General features: G+C 43.7%; 1 protein-coding gene across 3 annotated transcripts in view; it reads left to right on the top strand.

Moving 5' to 3' along the window:
* The first annotated feature begins 992 nt into the window (after window positions 1–992).
* RRP8 (ribosomal RNA processing 8) overlaps window positions 993–9,039 on the top strand; it is a 99,647-nt gene continuing 91,600 nt past the window's right edge. For 2 of the 3 annotated variants that reach the window (XM_073661197.1, XM_073661199.1), the window contains exon 1: window positions 997–1,341. The gene's annotated coding sequence lies outside the window, so the exon portion shown is untranslated. Of the gene's footprint in view, window positions 1,342–9,039 lie in introns of all 3 variants that reach the window. The other variant, XM_073661198.1, reaches the window with a different exon arrangement.

Here is a 9,039-nt window from a genome sequence, read left to right as displayed (position 1 = left end):
ACGCTCTGTTATGGAGGATCTGTGGATGACGCTCTGTTATGGGGGATCTGTGGATGACGCCCTGTTATAGGGGATCTGTGGATGACGCACTGTTATGGGGGATCTGTGGATGACGCTCTGTTATGGGGGATCTGTGGATGACGCTCTGTTCTGGGTGATCTGTGGATGACGCTCTGTTATGGGGGATCTGTGGATGACGCTCTGTTATGGGGGATCTGTGGATGACGCTCTGTTATGGGGGATCTGTGGATGACGCACTGTTCTGGGTGATCTGTGGATGACGCTCTGTTATGGGGGATCTGTGGATGACGCTCTGTTATGGGGGATCTGTGGATGACGCACTGTTCTGGGTGATCTGTGGATGACGCTCTGTTCTGGGTGATCTGTGGATGACGCTCTGTTATGGGGGATCTGTGGATGACGCACTGTTCTGGGTGATCTGTGGATGACGCTCTGTTCTGGGGGGTCTGTGGATGACGCTCTGTTATGGGGGATCTGTGGATGACGCTCTGTTATGGGTGATCTGTGGATGACGCTCTGTTCTGGGGGGTCTGTGGATGACGCTCTGTTATGGGGGATCTGTGGATGACGCTCTGTTATGGGGGATCTGTGGATGACGCACTGTTCTGGGTGATCTGTGGATGATGCACTGTTATGGGGGGTCTGTGGATGACGCTCTGTTATGGGGGGTCTGTGGATGACGCCCTGTTTTGGGGGATATGTGGATGACGCTGTTATGGGGGATATGTGGATGACTCGCTGTTATGGGGGATGATTTTGCGCTTTTCTCCTGCAGTTTTCATTATAGGGTACCTGTGACGTCATATCTGCTGTCTACACTGCGTCACTAGAAGCTGTTCCCATGGCAATCGCTGGGAATCACACAGCCTCACTGCGCAGGCGCGGGGACAGCGGCCGGACACTGGGCATGCGCCACAATCATATCCGTGACTACAGCTGGGAGGAGAATGTGTATAGAAAGCGCTAAAATCCCTCTACGACCAGCGATTGTCATGGGAACAGCCTCTAGTGACGCACACTGCCCCGCTGCTCTGATAGTGACGCAGTGTAGACAGCAAGATATGACGTCACAGGCTCCTTATAGAAGAAGCCAGATCGCGTCTATGAGCGACCGAGTGACGTCACCAATCAGCAGCGCGGACATTCTAGCGCCTACTGTATATAGAGCAGCGCCCTCCTCCACCACTAGGGGGAGCGTGATCTCTAAACAGCTGCTCTATCTATTATCAGCTCTATAGTGATTATATAGGCGCTCTATCTGGCCGAACTCTCTATGGTTGTTATACACATGGACACAGGAGCGTGAGATACAGCTGAACCGTGAGTGACCTCGTGTATATACTGTATACCGTGTACTACCCCCATATATACTGTATACCGTGTACTACCCCCATATACACTGTATACCGTGTACTACCCCCATATATACTGTATACGGGGAGGTGTAATGTCTCTATATATACTGTATACAGTGTACGGGGGGGTGTAATGTCTCTATATATACTGTATACGGTGTACGGGGGGGTGTAATGTCTCTATATATACTGTATACGGTGTACGGGGAGGTGTAATGTCTCTATATATACTGTATACGGTGTACGGGGAGGTGTAATGTCTCTATATATACTGTATACGGTGTATGGGGAGGTGTAATGTCTCTATATATACTGTATACAGTGTACGGGGAGGTGTAATGTCTCTATATATACTGTATACAGTGTACGGGGGGGTGTAATGTCTCTATATATACTGTATACAGTGTACGGGGGGGTGTAATGTCTCTATATATACTGTATACAGTGTACGGGGGAGGTGTAATGCCTCTATATATACTGTATACAGTGTACGGGGAGGTGTAATGTCTCTATATATACTGTATACAGTGTACGGGGAGGTGTAATGTCTCTATATATACTGTATACAGTGTACGGGGAGGTGTAATGTCTCTATATATACTGTATACAGTGTACGGGGGGGTGTAATGTCTCTATATATACTGTATACAGTGTACGGGGGGGTGTAATGTCTCTATATATACTGTATACAGTGTACGGGGAGGTGTAATGTCTCTATATATACTGTATACAGTGTACGGGGGGGTGTAATGTCTCTATATATACTGTATACAGTGTACGGGGGAGGTGTAATGTCTCTATATGTACTGTATACAGTGTACGGGGAGGTGTAATGTCTCTATATATACTGTATACAGTGTACGGGGAGGTGTAATGTCTCTATATATACTGTATACAGTGTACGGGGAGGTGTAATGTCTCTATATATACTGTATACGGTGTACGGGGGAGGTGTAATGTCTCTATATATACTGTATACAGTGTACGGGGGGGTGTAATGTCTCTATATATACTGTATACAGTGTACGGGGGAGGTGTAATGTCTCTATATGTACTGTATACAGTGTACGGGGAGGTGTAATGTCTCTATATATACTGTATACAGTGTACGGGGAGGTGTAATGTCTCTATATATACTGTATACAGTGTACGGGGAGGTGTAATGTCTCTATATATACTGTATACAGTGTACGGGGAGGTGTAATGTCTCTATATATACTGTATACGGTGTACGGGGAGGTGTAATGTCTCTATATATACTGTATACAGTGTACGGGGGGGTGTAATGTCTCTATATGTACTGTATACAGTGTACGGGGAGGTGTAATGTCTCTATATGTACTGTATACAGTGTACGGGGAGGTGTAATGTCTCTATATATACTGTATACGGTGTACGGGGGAGGTGTAATGTCTCTATATATACTGTATACAGTGTACGGGGGGGTGTAATGTCTCTATACTGTATACAGTGTACGGGGAGGTGTAATGTCTCTATATATACTGTATACAGTGTACGGGGGGTGTAATGTCTCTATATATACTGTATACGGTGTACGGGGGGGTGTAATGTCTCTATATATACTGTATACGGTGTACGGGGGGGTGTAATGTCTCTATATATACTGTATACAGTGTACGGGGAGGTGTAATGTCTCTATATATACTGTATACGGTGTACAGGGGGGTGTAATGTCTCTATATATACTGTATACAGTGTACGGGGGGGTGTAATGTCTCTATATATACTGTATACAGTGTACGGGGAGGTGTAATGTCTCTATATATACTGTATACGGTGTACGGGGGAGGTGTAATGTCTCTATATATACTGTATACTGTATACGGTGTACGGGGGAGGTGTAATGTCTCTATATATACTGTATACGGTGTACGGGGGGGGTGTAATGTCTCTATATATACTGTATACAGTGTACGGGGGGTGTAATGTCTCTATATATACTGTATACAGTGTACGGGGGGGGTGTAATGTCTCTATATATACTGTATACGGTGTACGGGGGGGGTGTAATGTCTCTATATATACTGTATACGGTGTACGGGGGAGGTGTAATGTCTCTATATATACTGTATACGGTGTACGGGGAGGTGTAATGTCTCTATATATACTGTATACAGTGTACGGGGGGGTGTAATGTCTCTATATATACTGTATACAGTGTACGGGGGGTGTAATGTCTCTATATATACTGTATACAGTGTACGGGGAGGTGTAATGCCTCTATATATACTGTATACGGTGTACGGGGGAGGTGTAATGTCTCTATATATACTGTATACAGTGTACGGGGAGGTGTAATGTCTCTATACTGTATACAGTGTACGGGGGGGTGTAATGTCTATATATATATATACTGTATACGGTGTACGGGGGGGTGTAATGTCTCTATATATACTGTATATATATACAGTATATGAATCAGTTCTTCAATAGATTCAGCAATAAAGGTGCGGTAGCAGCAGGGAAGGGGGAGGAGGCCGGGGAACAACTAGCTAAATTAACAGGGGGTGAAATAGATCATTTCTCGGTCTCCAAAAATGACGTGAGGGACCAGTTTAGTAAGCTGGCCATTGGCAAAGCAGCAGGGCCTGACGGTCTCAGTCCACGTGTCCTCAGAGTGTGTGCAAATGAGTTATGTACTGTCTTCCAGCATCTCTTTAACCAGAGCTTACAATCAAAGAGAGTACCAGTGCTATGGAAGACTTCCTGCCTGGTGCCGATTCCCAAGACTACCTTCCCGGCTTCCCCGGGGGACTATAGACCGGTGGCCTTAACATCGCATGCGATGAAGTCCTTGGAGAGAATAGTACTTGCTCACTTGTGTCCGAGGGTGATGGCGCATACTGATGCTCTTCAGTTTGCGTACCGGCAGGGACTGGGTGTGGACGATGCTGTAGCGTCTCTGCTACAAACAGTACATTCCTTTTTGGACAATGATGGAACCACAGTGCGTGCTTTGTTCTTTGATTTCTCTAGTGCGTTCAACACATTACAGCCACTCTTACTGCGAGGAAAGTTGATTAAAATGGCGGTGGATGAGGGACTTGTGAATTGGATAATTGACTACCTGTCGGATAGGCCACAGTTTGTTAGGTGGGGGACGGCTACATCAGATAGTGTACTGAGCAGTGTCGGAGCCCCGCAGGGAACAGTGCTGTCGCCATTCCTCTTTACATTGTACACAGCTGACTTTCAGTATAAATCAGACCGTTGTCACCTCCAGAAGTACTCGGATGACTCTGTGATAGTTGGCGGTATTGGGAAGGACCAGGACGAAGAGGAATATAGAAGGGTGGTTGCGGACTTTGTAGTATGGTGCCAGGCTAACCATCTAGAACTAAATGTTAAGAAAACCAGGGAGTTGGTGATGAGCTATGGAAGGTGCAAGAAGGTATGCCTACCTGTTACCATTGACGGTCAGGATGTGGAGATGGTGGACAGTTTCAAATATTTGGGGGTTTACCTGGATAGCAAGCTAGACTGGAAGTGCCACATGGAGAAGGTCTACAAGAAGGGGATGAGTAGATTGTACTTCCTAAGGAAGTTAAGGTCTTTTAATGTGTGTGGCAAAATGCTTGAGGTGTTCTACCAATCCATTGTGGCTAGTGCCACCTTTGCGGCAATAATTTGCTGGGGTAACAGTGTGCGTGTTGCTGACGCCAACAAGCTCAACAAACTTATAAAGAAGGCTAGCGCGACGGTGGGCCTACAGCTTGGGACTTTTGAAGAGGTGGTAGAGGATAGGATTAAGAAGAAGTGCAGAGCTATAATGGGTAACAACACACACCCGCTTTATGAACTGTTTGCGAAACAGAAGAGCACATTCAGCAATCGCCTAATACAACTAAGGTGTAAAAAGGAAAAATACAGGAGATCGTTTGTTCCAACAGCTATGGGGGTGTTTAACAAATGTCTGAAAAGCAATGTCTAAAGCATTCCAAATGTTTTGTTATCATATGTGTCATGTTCGAGATCTGTGTTCTGCTGCTGTGATACCGCAATTTCCTCCGGGATAAAATAAAGTATATCTTATCTTATACAGTGTACGGGGAGGAGTAATGTCTCTATATATACTGTATACAGTGTACGGGGGAGGTGTAATGTCTCTATACTGTATACAGTGTACGGGGGGGTGTAATGTCTATATATATATACTGTATACGGTGTACGGGGGGGTGTAATGTCTCTATATATACTGTATACAGTGTACGGGGAGGTGTAATGTCTCTATATATACTGTATACAGTGTACGGGGAGGTGTAATGTCTCTATATATACTGTATACAGTGTACGGGGAGGTGTAATGTCTCTATATATACTGTATACAGTGTACGGGGAGGTGTAATGTCTCTATATATACTGTATACAGTGTACGGGGGGTGTAATGTCTCTATATATACTGTATACAGTGTACGGGGAGGTGTAATGTCTCTATATATACTGTATACAGTGTACGGGGGGGTGTAATGTCTCTATATATAATGTGTACAGTGTACGGGGGGAGGTGTAATGTCTCTATATATACTGTATACAGTGTACGGGGAGGTGTAATGTCTCTATATATACTGTATACAGTGTACGGGGAGGTGTAATGTGTCTATATATACTGTATACAGTGTACGGGAGGTGTAATGTCTCTATATATACTGTATACGGTGTACGGGGGAGGTGTAATGTCTCTATATATACTGTGTACGGGGAGGTGTAATGTCTCTATATATACTGTATACAGTGTACGGGGAGGTGTAATGTCTCTATATATACTGTATACAGTGTACGGGGAGGTGTAATGTCTCTATATATACTGTATACAGTGTACGGGGGAGGTGTAATGTCTCTATATATACTGTATACAGTGTACGGGGGGTGTAATGTCTATATATACTGTATACAGTGTACGGGGGGGTGTAATGTCTCTATATATACTGTATACAGTGTACGGGGGGGTGTAATGTCTCTATATATACTGTATACAGTGTACGGGGAGGTGTAATGTCTCTATATATACTGTATACAGTGTACGGGGGAGGTGTAATGTCTCTATATATACTGTATACAGTGTACGGGGGAGGTGTAATGTCTCTATATATACTGTATACAGTGTACGGGGGGGTGTAATGTCTCTATATATACTGTATACGGGGAGGTGTAATGTCTCTATATATACTGTATACAGTGTACGGGGGGGTGTAATGTCTCTATATATACTGTATACAGTGTACGGGGGGGTGTAATGTCTCTATATATACTGTATACAGTGTACGGGGGGGTGTAATGTCTCTATATATACTGTATACAGTGTACGGGGGAGGTGTAATGTCTCTATATATACTGTATACAGTGTACGGGGGGGTGTAATGTCTATATATACTGTATACAGTGTACGGGGAGGTGTAATGTCTCTATACTGTATACAGTGTACGGGGGGGAGTAATGTCTCTATATATACTGTATACAGTGTACGGGGGGGTGTAATGTCTCTATATATACTGTATACAGTGTACGGGGGGGTGTAATGTCTCTATATATACTGTATACAGTGTACGGGGGAGGTGTAATGTCTCTATATATACTGTATACAGTGTACGGGGGGGTGTAATGTCTCTATATATACTGTATACAGTGTACGGGGGGGTGTAATGTCTCTATATATACTGTATACAGTGTACGGGGGGGTGTAATGTCTCTATATATACTGTATACAGTGTACGGGGAGGTGTAATGTCTCTATATATACTGTATACGGTGTACGGGGGGGTCTAATGTCTCTATATATACTGTATACGGTGTACGGGGAATGTCTCTATATATACTGTATACAGTGTACGGGGGGGTGTAATGTCTCTATATATACTGTATACAGTGTACGGGGAGGTGTAATGTCTCTATATATACTGTATACAGTGTACGGGGGGGTGTAATGTCTCTATATATACTGTATACAGTGTACGGGGAGGTGTAATGTCTCTATATATACTGTATACAGTGTACGGGGGAGTGTAATGTCTCTATATATACTGTATACAGTGTACGGGGGAGTGTAATGTCTCTATATATACTGTATACAGTGTACGGGGGGTGTAATGTCTCTATATATACTGTATACAGTGTACGGGGAGGTGTAATGTCTCTATATATACTGTATACAGTGTACGGGGAATGTCTCTATATATACTGTATACAGTGTACGGGGGGGTGTAATGTCTCTATATATACTGTATACGGTGTACGGGGGGGTGTAATGCCTCTATATATACTGTATACGGTGTACGGGGAGGTGTAATGTCTCTATATATACTGTATACAGTGTACGGGGAGGTGTAATGTCTCTATATATACTGTATACAGTGTACGGGGAGGTGTAAGGTCTCTATATATACTGTATACAGTGTACGGGGGGGTGTAATGTCTCTATATACTGTATACAGTGTACGGGGGGGTGTAATGTCTCTATATATACTGTATACAGTGTACGGGGGGGTGTAATGTCTCTATACTGTATACGGTGTACGGGGAGGTGTAATGTCTCTATATATACTGTATACGGTGTACGGGGGGGTGTAATGCCTCTATATATACTGTATACGGTGTACGGGGAGGTGTAATGTCTCTATATATACTGTATACAGTGTACGGGGAGGTGTAATGTCTCTATATATACTGTATACAGTGTACGGGGAGGTGTAAGGTCTCTATATATACTGTATACAGTGTACGGGGGGGTGTAATGTCTCTATATACTGTATACAGTGTACGGGGGGGTGTAATGTCTCTATATATACTGTATACAGTGTACGGGGGGGTGTAATGTCTCTATACTGTATACGGTGTACGGGGAGGTGTAATGTCTCTATATATACTGTATACGGTGTACGGGGGGGTGTAATGTCTCTATATATACTGTATACAGTGTACGGGTAATGTCTCTATATATACTGTATACAGTGTACGGGGGGGTGTAATGTCTCTATATATACTGTATACAGTGTACGGGGAGGTGTAATGTCTCTATATATACTGTATACAGTGTACGGGGGGGTGTAATGTCTCTATATATACTGTATACAGTGTACGGGGAGGTGTAATGTCTCTATATATACTGTATACAGTGTACGGGGGGGTGTAATGTCTCTATATATACTGTATACAGTGTACGGGGGGGTGTAATGTCTCTATATATACTGTATACAGTGTACGGGGGGGTGTAATGTCTCTATATATACTGTATACAGTGTACGGGAGGTGTAATGTCTCTATATATACTGTATACGGTGTACGGGGGAGGTGTAATGTCTCTATATATACTGTATACAGTGTACGGGGGGGTGTAATGTCTCTATATATACTGTATACAGTGTACGGGGGGGTGTAATGTCTCTATATATACTGTATACGGTGTACGGGGGGGTGTAATGTCTCTATATATACTGTATACGGTGTACGGGGAGGTGTAATGTCTCTATATATACTGTATACAGTGTACGGGGAGGTGTAATGTCTCTATATATACTGTATACAGTGTACGGGGAGGTGTAATGTCTCTATATATACTGTATACAGTGTACGGGGGAGGTGTAATGTCTCTATATATACTGTATACAGTGTACGGGGGGGTGTAATGTCTCTATATATACTGTATACA

The sequence above is a fragment of the Phyllobates terribilis genome, unplaced genomic scaffold, assembly GCF_046119375.1.
Source record: "Phyllobates terribilis strain yellow unplaced genomic scaffold, ASM4611937v1 Scaffold_2__4_contigs__length_985480577, whole genome shotgun sequence".
In the NCBI taxonomy this organism is placed as follows: Eukaryota; Metazoa; Chordata; class Amphibia; order Anura; family Dendrobatidae; genus Phyllobates; species Phyllobates terribilis.
This window is presented reverse-complemented; position numbering and strand designations above follow the sequence as displayed.